This window comes from Ornithodoros turicata, chromosome 9, assembly GCF_037126465.1.
Source record: "Ornithodoros turicata isolate Travis chromosome 9, ASM3712646v1, whole genome shotgun sequence".
Taxonomy (NCBI): domain Eukaryota; kingdom Metazoa; phylum Arthropoda; class Arachnida; order Ixodida; family Argasidae; genus Ornithodoros; species Ornithodoros turicata.
In genome coordinates, this window is record NC_088209.1 from 9923819 (window position 1) to 9942819 (window position 19001).

Here is a 19001-nt window from a genome sequence, read left to right on the forward strand (position 1 = left end):
TGATATCAGGCGGTTCGCCGCGGTAGACTTAACCATGTGCGCTGTTATTACTTGATATATCGCCCAAGTAGCACAATGTACCGAAAGACGAGTGCAATAGGGGTGGACGGGTAGGTGGAAGACCTTGAACAGGCTGTTTAAACTAAAAAACATTGATAAGATACATACCCCCCACCGCTATCGCATTCGACTTTCAGTAGGTTGTGCCGTTTGGGCGGTCTAATAAATAATACCAGCGCACATGGATATGCATCCTCGATCACGCGGATATCGTTTTGATAAGGTGACGTTACGAGGTGACGTTGGTCGAGCAACACCGCTGGGACGTTTGAGCTGGAATGACTCGGCTGTTTTCCTGCAGATAGAGGTGATATCCTATGCTTGCATTACATAAGCAGGAAGAGTGTCATCCACAAGTTGTACTGCATGTCCTGTTTCACAATACATGGCACCAACAACGTTACCAGAAGGTGGTATGTACACGACATGCAGCGTTCTTACGAGAGTTTATTATACGGACAGTTCACCTTACCTCTGAAAACCATACATTAGATATCCATTTTCTCTGGATGCAATGTGAGGATATTGGTAGGCGTTATGTATTTAATAGCAGGCTATGAAATCTCCTTTGGCTCAACCTGCAAGTATGGACCATCCGCTTTTCAGCCCCTATATTTCCGTCAGTACTGGGTTGCAGTCACCACAACCACGATCCAGTACGTTTACGCGAACTTCCGTTACACGGTCCTTCGCTCGTTCGTTTGTAGGAGAGAGGGCTGACGCAGCGCTCGTGGTGGGGGGCTTCCCTTTCCCAGTTGACAAGGACCAGGGCAGACGGTGCGTCCATCATCAAGGGTGCTTGGTGGCTATTGCCGCTCTCGCCCCCCCCCCCCCCCCGCTGCGGTTTCTCGGCCCCGGTTGAGATCTGCTTCGACATGGACTGTCGTCCCCAACGGTTATCCCGTTTTTTGGGGGGCTAGCTACTCCAGATGGTCGTCCCAGCATCGCCCTCTTCGGACATCAGATCCGGCCACCGTTCTTCCGCCGTTCCGAGGGCTGACTATGGCTGAGAGGCAAACCTCTGACTCCCTTTCCGCCCCTCTCGGCGGAGGAACGAGTGCTGTGCCCGCTCTGCCGCTTTCCTGAAATTCACCGGGCCACGTGCCAGCAGGGACCCCTGCATCAAACACTGTCTTCGATGCCGTCCTCCAGCGCCATCACCCTGGAGGCTGCTGTAGACGTTCATCGTCGCATGCGGCTAGAGGCGCTCCGCGAGCTCCTGCCCGACACGTTCGGCCAACCGCTTGAACCGCCCGGTGCCCCGCCTTCGATTTTCGAGGAAGAGTTTTGCTCGTGGAGTTTCCTTCTAACGAGGGCCTCTGAACTTTTGTATTACGAACTTGAGGAAGGGCAGACGTGCGGGGGCTAGTAGTAGCCGCTGTGGGGGCGCTGGCTGTTCTGTTACACTAGGTATTTAAAGGGCAGACAGAAGACCAACAGGGAACTCTATTTCCCGCAGCTCTTTCGGAGAAGCGGTCTGCAGGCATGGGACCAGGTCTGTTGTGAGTAACCCTGTATTCACACGAGCGCCTTTTCTCACTGCGCAGCGACTGAAGGAGGAGAAGGAGGTATCAGCGTAATCACCCAATCATCCAATCATTCGGTCGCGGGCGGGGCTTATCGTACAGCAGAATCTAGGAAGCGCGCACGTTCTTACCTTATTTTTGGCGAGATGTGAAAGGCCCTTGTGCAACATCACTGCGCTCGGCAGCTCCGTCCGTCAGAAAGAACCACGCGGATAGTTCGTTCGCGGGACACATAATCTGACGACTGACGCGCAGAGCCTTCCGGGAGGACGAAAAAGAAAAAAAAAGCCACCCTCTGTTGCCAATGTGACAAGCTCTTTGTTTTTATCTAATACACCTGGTAGAGCAACCCTCGATTTTATGAAAACTTGCCGATGAGCAATACCGAAATGTACCATGGAAACATGACATGTGAGAACAGATCGTTTTTCGGAAATGAAAAAGAGACACCTGGATGTCGAAGCAATTCCCTTGTGAAAAATTGTTTGGTCAACCAATAGACAAGCCATGGACAAAACGTCCACTGAAGCTATGGACGGTCCTTTGCCTTGCCATAGACCACCTTTGGACACCCCTTCATCGCTTCTGACTCGAAGAGAGAGGAGGGCGAACGGTTTTTTGTGTCACTTATCATATATCCGAATTGACACAAGGGGTGGGTGGGGGGTTATGGTAGGATCGGCTCGCCGTTGTTTTACACACAGAAGTGGGCGTCGTCACGACTTTAGCAAAAAGAAGAAAACAAGCAAGCCGGATGGAGGATAGAGGTGCGTAGAGGGTGCATGAGTTCGTCGAGGGGAGCAAACTGTTAGATGGGTCTTGGAGCAAGACCTGCCTTCTGCAGAAAGAGGACAAAGTTTCTTGCTTGAGCAGAACGTGTGGCAGAACTACCACACACACACCATTGAGACAAACAGACATTACAGCTTCCTTCCCTATTGAAAAAAACCGTTCAAATCCATACAGCATTACGTATGGACCATATGGACTTGAATGGAATCTCTAAGGTTTCATATGGAATCAAATGACCCTCTATGGATCAGCTATGGCAAACGTACGGACACCATAGAGTTGGCGTACAGACTTGTGAGGACGCCGCTCCTCACGTATGGTGTCGGGCATTCTGCGTACGGACCGTTATGGATTGACCTTATGGCCTCTACGGACTTTGTATGTGCTCCATTGTGGGCTGAATGGATGCATGTGGAAATCTACAGCTGTACTGTTGTGAAACTTACCGCACGCTTTACGCTTGTAACATTTCAAGTCGACATATGCTTTCAGTCCCAAGACAGTGGTTCAACAATTTTTGTAGTTATTAATGACTGTATTTTTGTTGCAATAAGGACTTACACACGTTTTTACATGGGTTATTATTGAATACTGTAAACGTATTTTAATTCGCGATATATTAATTTTCGCGAATTTCGCAACCGTGGGGCAACACAGCTTGACGCTTATGCCGCGAAACCAGACCGCTCGGGAATCGCGAAATTAAATACTTCCGAATAGCTTCGCAGACGATTGAATGCGCGATTCGCGAAAATTACATCGCGAATAGAGATACGTTTACAGTATGCCACTGAAATAATGAAGACGTGAAAAGGAGATGTGCCCATTGTTTTGCTCAAGGGCTCCAACTTCAAACCATTATTTTGGGCAGCCTTCCAGTAAAGAAATTCTTCAAATCAGCTCGCGCGTCTTGAGAAGCACGTGTTCTCTTTCATATATTAAGTGATCGAGTTTGTACAGGAACTCGTTTCCTAACGTTCATCTCTATTCTCCTGAAGTGCTCACACTTGCAGGACAATTATTGCACAATAAAAATATGTATTTCCATTGATTGGGCAGCACTAATACACTGAAATTTTGAAGAGTGAAACTCAAATATGGAAGAATCTCACAAACACAATATGGAAGAGGTCAGGGCATCGCCCTCATTCTATTACCACAAAATGCTTTTTATTTATTCACAAACGTAATGCACACTGAACAAATAACTTTTAACATGCATCAGGCACGAAATAGTAAGCCTTGATCTAAAATATTCTGCATAAAAAAGGGCATATGACAAAGCAAGTACTTTGAAGTTGCAGCTATCTTCTAAGAACAGCTGAATGAATGCAACTCTATAAAACCTTTTTTGCCTTTGTACAATCCTAGCATAATTACAGTGTTAAAAGTATGTATTGTCAGTACAGTGGGAGATAGTCTAGGTTACTGTTACTGTGTAAGGTTACTGTTGCTAGGTTACTGTTGCTGTGTTGCTGTGCTGTAAGGTTATGTGCTAGGTTACTGTTGCTAGGTTACTGTTGCTGTGCAAAATTGGTGGAATTCCTGAGTGGGAAAACCTGCATTGTAGCTCAAGCTTTGACAAAATGACACTAAGGAACTGACTATTGCTACAGGTCAAGTATTCCAACACTAATTGGGTGCAGCATGCCCTGGTGAAATAATGTCAAGAATGAACCTAACTTAGTCATGTTCGATAAGGTTAGGAAGATCACCCACAGAACCAGTAACCGCCACTGGACAGCCGACAAGGGTCCGAGCATCCGCAGCTTAATGTGAACATCCATTGAACGCCTCCTGGACATGTTAGTTGGGATGCTCCAATGAGTATTTAGCAGCAGACGTCCCATATATATCACCCTGTGGACACCGTGCGCACCCCATCCGCACTGTGTCCACAAAGAGCCATCCCTCCGCTTCGTCCTTCTCTCCCACTCTACCGTCTGACTGCGTCGCCGCCAAAGGAGGAATCTGCGTAGAAGGCTTGCTTTTTCGCAACGCGCAGAAGAGAGAGTCACGTGATGCCATAGTCCGTTGTGCGGATAATTTCAAACGCCGCTGGAGAGGCTGGATAAACATGACGGTGTCTGCAATGGCTTGGAGTAATACGGTAATTTTCAACGTGAACAGCACCAGTACAGCTTGAAGTTTGTGAAGAGTTAGGTGCATATGCCTTGTAGGTAACGTATTCTCCATCGGGCGCCACTATCTATGACCGCAATACAGGTAAACGGCCGTGATGCCTTTGTTTATTAGCGCTCGCGTTTTAGTTCTCCTTTGTTCTTCAAGTCGCTTTACTCCACTGGCTAGCGAAAAAAAAAATGCAATCGATCCTAGCTGAGCTTGAAATTTAGGCATATTAGCACGTGTGTGCTACTTTTGTTTTGTGGTCCACTCACTGTGCTCTTGATGTTATTTCAGGCATAAATGGCTATACCACTCAGCATCGGCCATTCATTGGCGTGTGCGTTTCAGCGCCTCCCAGAGAGTGTGGGATGTTTTCTCTTTGAGCAGCCTTGGAATTATTTACTGTCTTATGCGTTACAGGTAAGAATGCTAGGTAAACGGGAGGTATGGCCAAACGCTGATTTGCGTATGTGCCATAGGCAGAGTCCGATGATGCCTGTTTTATGTCTGTCGTTTTTATCAGTGTGCCTCGGCATCAGAACTTGGCCAATGAAATCCACAGGCCGGAAGACACAGAAAGGAACAATATGAAGAGACTGCTAGCCGTTCATAAGGCGTGAAGGAGCGTGAGGATACAGTTGCGTCGAGTCCGTGCGAGGTGCCAACTAATTATACGGCGAATAACATGGATGTTTTTCTTTTGTTTACATAACGTGGCGATATTGTGATCACGATCTGTATGAACGGGAATGGTCTGATATGGCACCATGTCACATTCTTTCATTATTTGTACTGCTTGCGTGTCGGCAGGCATGTTCGAATGCACATGTAAATAAAGTACACTTAGAAATAAAGTATTTTGGGTGATCACTTGCGTCCTTGTGTTTATCTCCTGATTAAAATTACGATATTTTCAAAAGCGCGTGTTTCATTTACCTATGAGGCCGAAATAGAGATCCTCCACAGGTCCTTCGAAGATCCACACTGGCGGTCCTACGACGTCCATTTCGCATAATTTTCTCTTGATTAGCACGGTAGTACGGGCGTAGTTAAAACGTAGCCGGGAGCAAATGTGTACGTTCGTGAGACGTACTCAGCATCCACAACCCGACGTTCGCTGGATGCTGCTGGACGGTTAATGGTTCTGTGGGCACAGACATAAGACTTTTCATCGTTTTGGAAATGAATAGAAAGTGCGGGGCTAATAACGCGATCAATCTCAATAGCCTTGAAATTTGCTAATGGTGAGATGGAAGCTTTCATGATATGATGGGGAAATCTTGGTGCCGTCGTTTCTGAAATGATTATGTCTTTGCACAGAAGCACACATTTTGCTGTGTCGTTTACCACAAATTTCAGCACTCTGTAAATCCTAAAGTACTGAGATTCCATGTTTGCTCTTATCACACTACTATCAGTCCGCTTTGGTCTTGTATAGGCAAAGCTGTGGTACACTTGTCCGTTAAGCACAAAGCGGAAAAACTCCATGGCAGAACTAGGAATGAAGCTGCACACCTCGTACAAGGCTGCTGCTTCGGCACTTGAAAAAGCATGTACCAATTTAGGGGTCCCAACATGCACGCACCTCCTATGTACTCAAAGCTTCTCAATGGCTCATACCCTGTCATACTGTGGCACAAGGTTTTCACTCTGTCAGAGAGCGACACACTTGAAAGAACCACGTCGAGCTCTTGTGACATGGCTACTCGTTCGATTACTTGCAGGGGGGCACCTTTTGCTGCGGTAATTGTCTTTACAAGTGCACCGTTTCCGCCCTCAAAGACAAAAGCGGAGTGCGCCCAGAGGGGCCCCAAACACTCTGCTGTTTTCGTCACATGAAGCAGCTGGTGCATGTTGTAGGTCATGCTGGTGATACCATACAGACTACTCGCTTGAGATACGAAGGAAGTCAGCAGGATACCTGAAAAAGTATTAGAAATGCAAAGCAATTAATGATGTAGAAAGAATCTAGGTGACAAAATATTGGCTGTCAAATACACACCAGCATGACGAAGATCAATACTTCTCAATTCCATGGAAAGGAGAATATGAGTGGCCTCAGCAAGTTTCCTAAAATGTTTCCATGCGTTCATGGGTGCAAGTCCCAGCATACATGGCAAGCCGTAGAACAGCAACCAGTGCCGCCATTCGCTGGCTTTCCAATATGCCCTCTCACCCAGTGACCGTGGCAACCTTGTGAAGCAGTGAGGCGGGGTGATGACCTCCAAACGCCTGTTTATAGTTGCAAGTGTCGATGAGGAGCCTGTTAAGAATGCAACAGTACTTGTAATGCATGCTGAGATAACAATGCATGTTAGTCCGTCGAATGGTGACGCAGCACAACTTACACAAATTGAGAACTGATTCCGTGACTTGTCTCGTCACTCCAAGCAGCACGCAATGCATGTAATCGACGGTCTGGCCCCACACCAAATCAAAGTGTGGTAGGTTGATTAACGCTGAAGGGCCCTTCACTCCATTTATTGCAAACCCAACTTCTAACGCAAGGGCCATGTCTCTCTTTACCATCGAATGCGTGCGTCCTGCACTGGGAGAAGCAGAAATGAACCTCATGCTGCCTGTAAAAAAATGAAAAACAAAATGTGAGTATGAGCGGTCAAACAATGTTTTGTGGCTACACACACAAATTAACATGTTTACCTTCCATGTGCTCGCCACAAACAAGGCACCACGTGCAGGGGAAGAATCCATTAAATGAGGTGTGGTTCTGCACCAGAGATCGGGCTGGAGTGTCGACACAGCAGCAAAGGCCAAAAGCACGTGTCGAAAGCACTTGATCACCATACTGCCATACAACTGGTGGAGTGCTATTAACTTCATCTACGAACTTGGTGAGAAAGAGAGTCATATTCGGGTGTGTCTTCCCAAACCAAAGTCCAGCAAGTACACAGTTCTTGAACCTGACAGTAGGAGGCAGTTCATTGATTATGAACTGAATCGGCCACACAGAGTTCTTTGATGAATTCCATACTGGGCGTCCATCTGTGTTGAACGTGAAAGTTACATCATTAGGCATCATCACTCCATTGCTTTTCAGTTTCTGACAAAGCTTTGCACTTGTTACGTCCTTGATGGTGCTTGGGGTGTCTGCACGCTCTATGTTACGAAGGCTGTCATACAGTGCATCCTTGTTCTTTGTTATTACAAACTTCAACTGCTGCTCGAAGTTGAGAATACTAAAAAAGTTTCCAGAACTTCTTAGAACGGCACTTTCAGTGGACGTGTTCCAAATTATGCATTTTAAAAGTGACGTCTCCTCATCACCTACAAGCAGCGACTTGCATTTTGCACAATAGTAATGATGCGTGACAAATGTTTGATCTTTTGGTGACCACAGCTTCCTTAGCATATACTTAGTTCTCGGCAGCACGTCTGAGCCAAACAGTAGGTTTATTAGTTTTAACAGGTCTTCTACACAAGTCCACGTTAAGCTATGGCCAACAGCAAATGACATGATCAGCGCAATCGCTTCAGCTTTCTTTGTGGGCGAATTGGGAAGGGTCTCGTCGCCGAACTCCCGTAAACAGTCCGCTAGGAGCTCCGCTTCTTCGAACGCTGGCAGGGTCTCCTGTTCTTCACTGGTACCTCTCGGTTCATTAGACTCTTCTTGTTCCTCCTCGAAGTCCTCCTGGTGGTTACGTCGAAGATTGCCAGCTGATTCAGTTGAACAGGTGTTCGTGTTCGACTCCTGCACAAACGCGTCGTAAGCTTCTTCATCAAGGGTTACGTGGCTGTCTTGAATGTGTCCATCTTCTAATCGCGCATCGCTCGTGCTTGGTCCTGGCAAAGGATTCGAAGATCGCATTCCATCGCTGTCATTTATTTCGTGTGCCGTACTCTGCTGCGCCGTGGTGCGCAATCTTGAACTCCGTTTCGTCCTGTAGTGCAGTGTTGAGCGTGGAATCTCCAACCGTCTACCTTTGTACATGTACAATTTCTTCAATCTGGGAATCGCGTCTCTCCTTTCCATCACGCATGAATTAGGGGACCAGTGTCAACAGATCAATAGCCGAAAAGTAAACGATATCGAAATAAAGAAAACACACCGGCGGCAATCGGCGATACAGTTCAACCGATCAGGAGGCGGCCCTGTTGGTTCAGCTAAAACCTGCTGCAGACACGGTTACACAACATCGAGCACAATCACTTCAAGAACACTTAAATTGCATATCTAAAGCAGAACATTATAGGATTTATTTATTTTCATTCTATTAACATATTTATAGAGGAAACTGACTTTAGAATTTGCGTAATAATCAGTTGAAATCTTGTACTTGCACTGCCGTGCGTTTCGGGTGTTCGTGCTGCCCTAGTTTGCGTGCTGTGTTCTTTGTGTTTCCAGCCTCTTACCAGCCAAAAGTACCTGTTTTCTACAACTTTGTGTGTGTGTTTTTTTATGTCAAAGAAGGGCTGATCATTCCCCGTGTATTTATACTTTGGTTTACTTCGGTGCATCGGACTGCGCTATGTATGCCTATATTAAATACGACGACGACGTCGAAGCCATACTGCCGGTCTCCAAAATCAAAAACTTCCATCCCAAGGATGTAAACGATGTCGACGCGTCACCAAGAGAGGCTTTTTGGACAAATGGGTCGTTGCAGGGCTACAATAGTGCACGAGCGTTGTTGTTGGGAGGTGAGTACAGCTAATACGTGTTTCACCGTACCTAGGGCCATGTCGTACCGGCATTTAGGCATACTACTTTTCAGTGTTACCTATATAGTCAGTCATTTCAGAACAAACATTACGTACAAATCACACAGAGATGCTCTTCCAATACCTTTCATTTTTCCACAGAAACCAAGGAGCAGCTCCTTGCAATGCTAACACGGCTACGAAAGCCAATACCTGAGATGTTTGAGGAAGACCTCTTTGACGACCAGCCAAGCCATGTATGCTGTGTGAAAAGCACCTTTCCCTCCCAAGTATAATAAGCTTGTCATGTAAACAATACACTATTTTAATGCACTATTTTCTTCACAGCCATCTCAGGCACAGTCTTCAAAAGTAAGGCGGGCAAACGCTCGTACAGCACACAACAAGGGCCTGAGGGAAATCCTGAGACGTAATGCTCATGATGAGGAGCTTGTGCCTAAAACACTGCTTGACAAATCCCATGAAGAGGTTGCGAACCTCAGGAAGGAGGTGAATCAACTCCGAAGCGACCTTCGACGCGAAAGGGAGATGTGCCATCGTTTCCAAGAAACCCTTCTGGAGAAGATAGGTAATGATGTCTCTCGTAATCTTGTTACATAACATTGACACATACGATTCTGTGGACATTTACAGCCCTATATTGCTATGTAAAGGTGGTCGAATGTGTTACAGCGGCTAATTGCCACCTCATTAAATACTAAGTTGGTGGCTCAGTTGGTAGCGTATCCACCTACTGCTCTCAAGGTTGCGGGTTCGAACCCGACTGAGGATGCCAGCAACTTGGTGGCAGGGTACAAGTTGCTGTGATATGCCGTCTTCTGCAAAGGATGTTAAATATGATGTGCCGTGTGTTGAGATTTCGGTGCACGTTAAAGAACCATCAGGGGGGCAAAATTAATTCACAGACCGACCACTATGGTGTCGCTCATGATCATAAGTGTTTCGCAACATAAAGCTACAAATTATTATTAAGTGGAATGTTCTTTTTATTTTATATGCTAGATGCTGTCTTCCGGTCGCGCGAGCAGTGTATGCCTGGCGGAAGTCAATCTCCAGTAACCCCTGAACCATGTTCAGGAACATTCGCAGACCTGCACAGCGCATTCAGATGTGTAAATGAAGATGGCTTACATGAACCAGTATGTTTCAACACTTCTTGTTCATATTGTTATTTTTGTAGTTACTGTGTGCATGAGAGTACAGTGCTGACCAGTATATGTGCTCCGTTTCAGGACCAAATGCTCCAGGAGCAGCGTACCTTCACGCCTCCAAACCTGTCGGACCAGCATCACTGTGCTGGAACACTTGAGCAGGTCATAGCAATAACAGTTTGTTTGCTTACACCAGACATCTGTAATTCAGTTACGGGAGAGTCAAAACTAAACTCATTCTCAAATGCAACTGGTACTGGATATTGGTTCTAAAAAGCGTAAGAAATCGAGCTGTTTTGTAGTACATAATGAAAGTGATAAAAACCCGCCGCAGCGGAACATAAAAACAGGTGACATAATGCTTTTTACATTTTTTAACCTTCTGGCTGTCCATGCCGTCTCTTTTTATTTTCCCATGCTCTAGGATTTTATGGGTTGTATTATGGGCTACAAGTAAGCCCAGTTTCTTCGCTTTTTTACCTTGTGCCTATCCAAGCGGGCTTAGGGCTGTGTTCTGCCGTCTCTTTTTATTTTCCCATGCTCTAGGATTTTATGGGTTTTATTATGGGCTACAATTAAGCCCAGTTTCTTCGCTTTTTAACCTTGTGCCTATCCAAGTGGGCTTAGAGCTGTGTTCTGCCGTCTCTTTTTCATGTTTCCCCGCACTGGATTTTTATCGCTTTCAATACTGGTCACACATCTAACTTAAATTTTGAAGAGGAATCTTTGATTTGAGTTACTTTTAACTTGTAACAGTCACGTACTGGTAGTTATTAATTAGGAATTTGATTATGGATTATGATTATGAATAAGGAATATGATGAAGAGTTTCAATGTGCACATACAAAATACATGCTATGAAGACATCTTTCTTGTGTTCTTCTACTTCATGTATTCATTTTTCTTTTCATCAGAAACAGTTGTACATTACTCAGCACTACTTAGCTGCCTCTTGTATTGCCACATTGATAATAGATCCAAGGCTGTGAAGAGTCAGAACCGCAGAGCCAGGGTGGAGTGAGCGCTGCTACCGACAGCAGATGCGAGTCGCAAGCCATCACTGCTTGTGTGTCAGCGGAGCCGAAGGTAAGCACATGTGCCAGTGTGACACCTTCTGTAGGCATCACAGTAACCACCTAGGTGGCTATACTCTGAAACTCAATCTGTTAGTGCGTTCCTCTTGTTTGTCATCAGTCACTAGCTGTTCATTTGATGCGATGAAGACTGCATGGTGCTGTGACTGACACGTGCCTGAAGTGGAAAGATCTAAACCTTCTGGTGTTTGCATGGGAGAGCAGAGTCATTTTCAGTATAAAATTTCTTGTGCAGATGCATGTTCTCATTTTAACTTTCTGCATTTCAGACTGACCTCGGTGAAGGAGTCACTATAGCTGCTGAGAAGCTATCTCTCGCCATGGAGTGCACTTCAGACTCCATCTTCGTAAGGGAGATAGCCAGGGCCATTTGGACACCACAGGAACTGCAGAGCCGCAGTGTGACAGGCAAGCCCTGCCAAAGGTTCCTGAAGGATGGGGCAAAGGGCAAGCGTGCCTTGACTCCTCGGAAGCTTGCAGCCTTAAAACGTAAGGGACGTTCTCCTCCCTATCAGGGCAAATATGTGGGGAACAAGCGCAGCCAGGAGATGAAGAATCATTTTTAAAAGTTATAGTACACCTACAATTGAACTAATTTTTACTAATTATAGGCTAGAAGTAATATGTCCACAAGTTACTAAGTATGTAAGTCCTTGTACATGGTTACCGCAGCCTTACTTTCTATTACTATTCTTTACATCCACCCATCCATTATCTTTTGAATAAATAATAGGCTCGCATTTCTTTCACTAACATCCAGTGAAGGAGTTGGAGATTGTGACATTTTTGTGCAAAACACTACAGCTCGGACCCGACTGACACTGCTCCAATTTATTATTGCTTCTGACTGATCTGACTATGGCTACCGACAGGCTAGATTGGAATGAAATTATTTTTTTATGAATATTAAGAAAAAAAAGCTAGTTCCTTGAACAGTCAACTTAGATTCAAGAAAGAGGGAAGTATAAGGGAACTTCTGGAAAATATTAATATTTTTCAATAGTTTTCATATTGCATTTTTACTAGATGTACTAGCTCATGTACTGCTATTAACCCCATCTAGAGCTTTTATTTATTGTGCTTACTATTGTTCAGTTACTCTGAAATGGCTCTGCGACCAGAAATCTTCACAGTTTTATCCTACTTATTTTTATTGCTAGCACTGAAAGCACTTCAGCGTGCCCAAATTTTGCTAAAGAATGTTGTTTTATGTAGATAACTTACTGTTACCGAGAGCAGTATTTTACTTGGTTAACTAATTCATTTTATTAATTCCACGTTGCTTCCAGGGGTATGCCACCAGGAAGGTGTGCAGCAAGGGGCGAAGCTTCAATGAAAGATTGGATAAAATCAATGGATATCTGGCAGATTTTCTGAAAAAAATGTGACATATGTGAACAGTAAATAGTGTTGGAATTTTACATTCTGTGTTTGTGTTACCTGGAATCCGTACAGATCCATAGACATGAAGTCCATACAGGGTCGTACATATACGGACTCCATACGAGGTCATAGGCCAATGGAGTCCGTACAAGGCCATAGGCCAATGAAGTCCGTTGGGCCGTTCAGTTGTACCGTACAGCTTTGAACGGAAAGTTGTATGGTTTTTTCTACTAGGGTTCCTACGTATCTGAACGTCATGATCACGAAAATAAGGTTTGCTTGCATAAGTATAATAGCCTTTACTGCTTCCAGTCGTTTATTCCCCGATTATCAAGACTCTGGAATGACCTTCCCCGCCACGTAGCACTTTTCACTAATCATCCCCAGTTTCAGGCGGCCATCACTAATTTGTTATCTCTCCCCTGGCTCTTCTTTACGTTTTTCTTTCTTTCTTTTTTTTCTCGTACTGTTGTTCACGGGATCTATATGTGTACATCCTTGCTGGTTTTTGCATTATGTCTTGATGACTTTACTGTTGTATTTTCTTTTTTAAGTATATTTGACGTTTTTTTGTTGTTTGCCGATCATGTTAATTACTTTTTCCGTTTTCACAGTGTTATTGTTATTGTTGCCCAACTTCTCCGTTATGTTGTAGCTGTTTGGGTCTTTAACGTATTCTAAATAAATAAAGGTGCGACCTTTACGCCACAGCCGTCTCTGCTTTACAGCACACTCATCACTATCATACTGCTGCGGCGTTACGGTAGAAAACGAAGACACAAAGCCTTCATAGCACTCTCTCCTCCACTCTTTCCCGCTCAGTCTTATTTATGAACGCTTTAAGCATTTAGAGGCATGTTTAAGCGCACATAATTCGAAGGAACCTGTTGCAGATGGGTTACGGAAAAACGATCACTGGCAGGTATAATGTCCCGCATATTCATCTCTGTACTCTCGCTTACAGAAGGCGCTTTGCTATGCGCTTTATGCGCATATGCTATGCGGAGCAGAATGTACTCAAAAGCGGCCGTATCCATTCTCAAAAACCTTGCGGTAGGCACATGGGTCCTGGTGTCTTAGCTCCGTAGAACGCTATTTTGCAGACCGTGCTCTTCCCTCAACACCCATTCTTTCGTCCATATCTTCCTTAACCACTTCTTTTCATGCAGCATTCACCATCGTCAATGAGAACAGCAAAAGCCACCAATTTTCGCTTTCTTTTGTCCATTGCGTACCAAGCGCCGTGCACATAAAATTAATGCTGCAACCTTCAACCGCAGCACGAAAGTTACTCTCGGCGTCTGAGCTGACAGCACGTTGGAACACTATCTGTGTAGGCACTCCAGAGGGGCGTAGCCTCAGCGCCTTATCATTTACCCTCTCGCTCCTTCAATCGCTGCGCCGTCAGAAAACACGCTCGTGTGAATACACGGTAAGCCTCCTTTGTGGTTCTTCCCATGTGCGGCTGCTGCGGGCGAGTTTGGGGCTCCGGTCGTGGCAAACGAAGGTTCCCACAAAATATGGCGTCTTATGTCGTGTTAGTTTTCGTGTGTGTTTTTTGTGTGTGTTTCACGTGTTGTGTGCTTCCTCTGAAGCAGGCTATGCCATTCCAAACAAATGTTATGCTGCTATATCCTTACAAAGTGCGCCCACGTAATGTTAACTTGCCATCATGGCTTCGTCGTCTTCTCATCATGTCGTCTCTCGCCACCAGGAGCGACTTGTACATGAAAATGGTCCATTGCTTGGTATCCCCTGCTGGCTTGAAATATTGCAAACCACCGTTACGGAGCCAAAGCTGCTCCAGTGTCTTCATGTAAGCATTTTGCATGAAGACCTTGACTGTGTGAAGTAACATCGCGATCCAAACATCCATGCTTCACCAGTGCTGGTGCATGTATCTTTTTCCTGGGGCCTCAGTAACTAGAAACACAGACTACATTTCTACCTATTAAGGCTAACATTCCCAAAGAAGTGTCCAAAACGCATCTACACATTTAAGCTACACATGTGATCAGCAATGTTAAGAGCAAAACTTGTCCGCAACTGTACCCCTTCTAGTAGGAAATATGTTGGCAACCAACATACACACGCTGGACCGCATATGTATGTTACGAGGGTGTGCTCTTGCGGGTTATTACCTTTTTTAATGTACCACGCGTCAAAGCGATGATTCAGAGAGGGATGCCTTTTTCATTAAGGACTTAACCTCATTGTGCTTGTGGGTGATCATTATGCTGACTGTCAGCCCTTGCTGGTCAAGGTACTCGAGCACCCTTTGAAGGTCTGCCGGTCGTTGTAGACAACTCCGTGGACTATAAACACAATCAGAGTTTGTAGCGCGTGTTAACCTTACATTAAACATTACACAGCACACACCGAGATAGCTCCGGTTTTAAAAAGGAACAATAATAATGTTGCCACGTAAGTGGTATATGGGGCAGTTTGCACGTTTGGGGAAAGGCTGAGCGTGATAAACAACAACTTTATTTTGAGGAGGAGAGTGGGGAGGTTCATCGCCAGAGGCGATACTCTGCCCCATTGCTGGTAGGGATGTGGGGAATGAAATACTGAGCCCCTTCAAAATAATGATCGGAGTCCGATGGTGTCCAGAAATGTCAAAAGAGCTTTGAGCGCAGATCGTTGCTGGGCTGGATTGGGCCAGGGGCCATGCAATTTCGAGAGAGAGAAGGGGCGAGAGTCCAGCTGACGAAGAGACTCGGAGAGTGCGGTTCGGGAAGGTTGGTAGTGGGGGCAATGAAGAGGAATGCGCTCCAGATCCTCTAGACTACCACAGTGGCAGCAGGTGGGAGAATCAACTTGTCTCAAGCGGTAACGCCACTGAGCTGTAAAGGCCGCATAGAGTCGCATTCGGCGAATTAATGCAGCATCTTGACGAGAGGTGTTTCGTGGCATGCGGATAACACAGAAGTCAACACAGAGTTTCCCAAAACAGCAGCCTTCAAGTTGTGGCTGATTTCAGCTGCTGTGACTGTTTCTCCTTTTGTGTGCCCAAGCTCAGGTCTCTTCAAGTTCATATAATTTCCCAACCAACTTCTCTGAAAAACTGCGTAGCTTTACATACAACCGCGGACTCAACAGCCCCACATTTTTAATTCGCATGTTAATATTGTGTGAAAAGTAGTTCGTGCGGGTACGGTGAACTATAGTGCGGGCACATACGTGCAACTTTGGTGTCTTTTTGCTATCTTCTTTGTCGTCGTCGAATAAAGCGACAAGGAAGGTGCCGCATCCCTTTTCAGTGACTTTTCGATACCGAATAGGCCGTCAGGTGAACGACGTCGTAATATTCTGGCACACAATGCTTTGAGCACACACGGCAGTTGCCTTGATAGGTTCAGAGCACCCAACCACGGGTTTCGTGCTAATCACGCAGGGGATCGACTGGCGTACCTGCTCGTGCAGCGAGGATCATGGTATTCTTACAATTCTCGCATCTCTCACGAGGTGGCACCTTAGACGAAGGTGTACGTACTGACCAGCCGAAAAAAATGAGAAAAAGAAAACGATAATCGAGGTTAGAAGAAGAGAACAGTGCTCGAGGCTGTACTGGTATGGTGAACTACAAAGTACTAGTGTATTTACCTCTGGTAACCTGGAAAATAAACCAGTCTATCTAGTTCACCATACCTGTACTGCCATGTACACCGTTACCTCCGGTAACCTGACCAGCTCCCGTGTTTCAGTGGTTAGCGTGCTGGCTATGTCACGTTTGGTCTGGGAGGTAGCCGGGTACGAATCCCGGTAGCGGCTGTGCTGCCTGGGGTTTTTCCTGGATTTTCCTCAGACGCTTTTCAGACATATGTTGGACAGACACAGTTCCCTTAGAAGTCGGCCCAGGACGCACATTCCCCCAGAGAGTCACTCGTGACGCTTCCCGCCTCTGTGAGGCCGACAACGGCGAGCCCTTTCACCGGTAACCTTGGGTTACCTTCGGTAATCGTTAATTTCATTTAGTCTCTCTCTTAATTACACATGCATTCATTACCTTTAAACTCAACTTTCTTGTTTAATTACTCTTACCTGTTGCTCTTAATTATCTTCGACTACTTCAATTTCAAGTAATTTGCTGCATTTACATTTACCCTTTTATATTCCCTTTACTTACACCTCAGCCTCGGAGAGACAGTACCCTCTGATACACATATTCCCCCTCATACATGGACACACACACATACACAGAGCTTTTTTTACATTTTGACTCTTTCCTAGTGCTTACGCATTAATATGTACGGGGAAGATATACTACCCCGCTCCCACGTTACGAAAGGCGAAAACGACGAAGTTACACGTCACCAACACACCCGTGGAGTTGTTTTGCCAACGGCCCACCCGTTTCCAACCACGTGATACATTGGTTTGACGTGGTGCGATAGGTGGCCTCGATGCCAATACACAAATGTACTGTAAGTCGAGTGCAATAGGGGTGGACTGTATGTGTCTTACCAATGTTCTTAAGTGTCACGAGTCTGTTCAAGGCCTTCCACCTCCCCGTCCACCCCTATTGCACTCGACTTTCAGTACATTGTGCTGCTTGGGTCGGGATCATACCTACTTCACCTTGCATAACAAGGGCTTTATTCAGAGCAATATGATGTCAATATTTATTTTTTATTATTTATCTTTTTTGCGTTCTGTGAGAAAGGACGTGTGAATAGTTACTGTCGTGTGCATGAGTATCCGCCGTGTACAGGTTCAGACAAGAGTTCACTGAACGCGGGAGCTGTGTATTTTCTCCTTTGCGCCACACCGTAGCGGCGGGCAAAGGAGTTCACTCGCTCAGTCGGGGAGACGACTGTGCCGGTAACGACACCAATCCCAACCACTTTGTGGCAAGCTTCGCGAGCACATTCGGGCAACCAGCGCCGTCTCCCATCCCTGCGAACGAGAGAACCGAGTGAACGCACCCGGTCGTAACCCGATTTCCAGTGTGATCTGCGTGTGAATCAATGTTTAGTTCTTCTTATAATACGATGGTCAAGCTGATGCGTCACCGCACGATGACTATACCGTCCAATATAGTCGTGCCCTCGTAACGTCAGCCCTAGCCTCTAATCCGGTCTCTCCGCTCTTTCAACTCATGTCCTGGTACACAATGCGCGTGGTGGATATGCACCTGTTCTTTACTTAGGTACAGCTCCCGTCAACCTTAATAATGACACTCGAATGAATTCAGCCTCATTTCAAAGCGCGATAGCAGCCACCCTGGGGGTACTTAAGTGAACAAAATCCTTGTGTTAAACTGAGACAAGAATTTTCTTCAATTAAGATTTCCCTGTGGCCCCAAGGGTTGCTGTAATCGCGGTTGGAAACGAGACCACATCTTTTTCTGTGTTACTACTACGGTTGACGAGAGCGGTACTTTTTCTTGCAAGTAGAAGTTAGACACTTGCCGGTTGGATCGCGAGGGCGCTGAGATTTCGAACGATAGCACCGGCTCATATTGGTGTAGTCGCGTAAAATTTCATTATATGACGGAGGAGTAAATTTTCTATCGTTCGACGTGAAGATCACGTTTATAGGCTGCTTGACCTTCCAGATATTCTGGATTTTCCATAAAGCGCCGTGCCGTTCAACACCCAGCATAGCACGTGGCTGTCGGCGAGGCTAGAGCCGTGGCATTTCCAATCTGCGTGCCAATTTTCCCCTGCTTTCAACAACAAGCCAGCGAGAAATGGCAGCTCAGCGTATTTACTATATGGCTCGTCACCACGTGCATAACAGGGTATGTTAAGATGACTGCGTCCTTTGTAGAGGGTGTTTCACAGAAATTCCCGGGCCAAATAATTCGTGAACAGGTGGCGCCATCGAAGAAATTCTTTTTCGTAAAAATACTTCGGATATCGGCCATGACCTGGGTAGTGAGCGGCTTACTTGCATACGCTCACTGATATACTAAATAAACATACTAAATCTTAAGTTTTTTTAGCTCGCATACGAAATCTCTGTTATACGCATCGGGACCTTCAGCGAAAATTATTCTAAGACAAAAAGAAAAACGCGTCGACACTAAGTGATTTTGCCGAGTAATTAATTGTTGTCTGGTTAGATATCTCTCGTTCGGAGCAGTGCACCAATGCGCTCTTTGGATCAGCTATCCGGCTGTCAATTTTGTGTTCATCCGGTTGGTTGACACACGGGGGTGACGGAAGGAACAGCCGCAAAAC